Genomic DNA, 3,507 nt, shown 5'->3' with positions numbered 1-3,507 from the left:
CAAGACCAGCGGCTTTACGAGTAACAGTCCTCCTGTGTTCATTAACTTTTCTTCCGTAGACAGTCAGATTGCAGGTTGTAGCTTTCCTCTGAAACATCTTATTGGTGTAACCTGCAAGGAAAAGAACAAATGATTAGTTGTTTTAAAATTAATGAATACCTGATAAGATGGGTGTTACTTGTTATTTTTTTTTCTCGTGCATTCAATAAGAGACAAAAATTTTGTTGATGACCAAAAGTATTTGTAACTTAATACAAGAAGTTAAGTCATTTAAACACTTCACTGCTCCTGATAGCAGAAGATTAAAAAGGAGTCTCAGGCAGAGGCATGAGGCAATAACCAAAATTTTGTGACAAATTATACATTGTAGTATTTTAATGGGAAAAAGAATCTATCTGATTTAAAATTAAGGAGACGGTTACTAATGTAAAACTTTTGACATAGTGTATTTACTTCATAGTTAGGATAAGCCAAAGTTAAAAAAAGTCAAAAAATATTTGAAACTTAATACAAGAAGTTAAGTCATTTAAACACTTCACTGCTCCTGATAGCAAAAGTTAAAGAAAAAAGTCTCAGGCAGAAAACCAAAATTTTTAGACAAATTATAAACACTTAAGGGTTTTATGGAAAAATAATCCATCTGATCTAAAATTAAGGAGATGGTTGCTAAAGTGGAATTTTACACATAGTGTTGTTCTAATTTGAGGATTGTTCAGCATTATTTGTTTGGACTAAAACACGACTCACGGCTGTTAGAATTTACACGGAAGTAGCTTATTGGCAAAAGCGGAAACAGTACATACAGTACACCAGAGAAGAACAGAATGAACAAATGACTGTGTTAGACTATACACAGAATGGCGCGAGATTACAAACTTAAACTATTATTTACAACACTCCCTCTTAATCTCGGGCCTCATGACTAGATTTCGTCGAGACCAATCTCCTGACGCAAATACTTATGCTTCTCTGCACTCAAGGCGTTTGTTAAAATGTCAGCCTTCATTCCTTTAGATTGAACATAGTGCAATGAGATCAGCCTATACTGAATGAACTGCCTCACAAACAGTTTCTTCCTCGAAATGTGCTTGGTCCTGTCATTAATGCACTTCTTTTGAATTAATTTCATTGCAGACATATTGTCACAAAACAACTCTATTTTGGGTTGGAGATCTCCCAGTTCCTCTAACAACTGCTTGAGGAACATTGCCTCCTTGCAACCCAAGACCATAGCAATGAACTCAGACTCAGTGGTAGAGTCTACAACCAATCTTTGCTTTCTCGACCCCCATGCAACAGGGCCACTACTGAACATAAACACATAACCAGAGATACTCTTACCATCAAAATTATTTCCATGGCTCGCATCAACATAGCCATGCAAATAAGTTTCATCATCACCACTATACCTTAAACCTAAAGACTGCGTTCCCTTGAGGTACCTTAGCACTCTTTTAGCATACTTAAATATTTCCTCATTGTGAGCAGTATTGTACTGACTCAACTTTGTAACAGAAAAGGAAATATCTGGACGAGTGCAGACTGCTAGGTACATCAAACTTCCAATATTACCTTGAAAATCCAGCCCCTCCTCACAGCTGTCAGGCTTCTGGGGGTCCAAACCTTCCTCCATCGGTGTGCTTGAACTGTTGGCACTCCAGAGCTTATACTTTTTCAAAATCTTTTCAGTATAAGCACTCTGATCCAGAGTGAGGCTGCCATCAGCTCCCCTCTGAATCCTCATGCCCAACACATTCTTTGCCTCACCCAAGTCCTTTATGTCGAAGGACTCTCCGAGTCTTTCTTTGATGATAGTGTCTCTGAGTTTGTCACAGCTTGCAAACAATTGAAAGTCATCGACATACAGGGCTATGATGGCAAATTCACCATTTGAAAAATACACATATACACAAGGTTCTAGAACAAGTGGAGAGAACCCTAACCTACTCAGAACAGCATTGCACCTGTCATTCCAGGCTCTGGAGGCCTGCTTCAAGCCATAAATGGCTTTCCTTAACTTACAGACTTTCCCGTCATTTTTCTTATTGTTTCCCTCAGGTTGAGCCATATAAATTTATTCATCTAGATAACTGGCAAGAAAAGCACAAGTAACATCCAAGTGATGAATGGACCAGTCAAACTTTACTGACAATGCAAACAATAGCCTTAGGCACTCAAAGGGTACGACAGGAGAGAACGTTTCATTATAATCTATCCCATGTCTCTGCGTAAATCCCTTTTGCTACTAATCTGGCTTTAAATTTTACAGCCTGCCCATTTTCATCCCTTTTGATTTTAAAAACCCACTTACTCTGAACAAGATTTTTACCAGCTGGCAAATCAACCAAGTCCCAAGTTTGATTTCTCTCCAAAGCATCAAGCTCATCCTTTACAGCTTTCTTCCACAGATTTTTATTAGCACTAGACATAGCCGCCTTAAAAGTGTTAGGCTCCTGGTCATCAACCGAAACAGAAAAACACACAAAATCAGGAAACTGTTTTTGCTTTCTGTACCTTACAGGATATCTCCCACCTACATTCACCTCAATATCTTCTTCATTGTCTTCCCCTTCAGAGTCACTATCAGGAGTCACCTCCTCCTCCTCTGCCCCTTCCAGACTTTCATTATCTAGACGATTCAATGGAACATAACCATCATCTACTATTTCTTCAGGCCTTTTAACAATAGGTGTAACAGTAACAATTGTTTCAATTGGCTCAGGCTCAGGATTAACAACATTTTCACCATCATTACCACCTAGTTCACAAAACTCAGAGTCATCTCCTCCTTTCTTAAACCTATTTTTAAAAAAAGACACACTAGTTGATACAATAATTCTACGAGGGCAAGACAACTCGACAAACTTATAATTTTTACTTGTGGGACAGTACCCTACAAACACAACAGTTTGGGTCTTGGGATCCAACTTGTCCCTTCTCTCACCTGGCATCAAAATCTGTGCCATGCACCCAAACACTCTTAAATGACTTAAATCTATTTTGGAACCAGTCCACTTCCCAGCCAACAATGCATGCTCCCGAATACGTCCTGGGTAGGATACGGTTGTGACCAGGGAGGTCCCGGCCAGGAGGTCCCCCATCACTACCGAATGCAACATTTTTGGGCACCTGATAGCATCCTGAGCACGTTCCAGTGGGACCTCCTGTACCCGATCTGATAGGTGGTCACTATGACCACATGCCAGGATGGTGCCAGTTACATCTCTGAAAGACATCTGTAGCACATGCCAAAAATAACATCCCAGTTATTAACGGCTATTGCCTCACAAGTACTTCTTTTTTGCTACATCCCTGGTATGTAATTACATGTAATTAGATGAGGATGTCACAGATCACACAGCCCTATCAGATATTTTTCTTATGTACCCCGGATCAAATCTTGAGGTCCTGACCAAAATGCCTTTAAAATGTCTTATTAATGGTGGCAGGAAAATTATGAAAAAAGATTTGAATGACGCAGTAAGAAAATTTAATGCATGAAATATT

This window comes from Frankliniella occidentalis, unplaced genomic scaffold, assembly GCF_000697945.3.
Source record: "Frankliniella occidentalis isolate FOCC.00 unplaced genomic scaffold, Focc_3.1 Scaffold274, whole genome shotgun sequence".
NCBI lineage: Eukaryota > Metazoa > Arthropoda > Insecta > Thysanoptera > Thripidae > Frankliniella > Frankliniella occidentalis.
Note: the sequence above shows the minus strand (reverse complement) of the source record.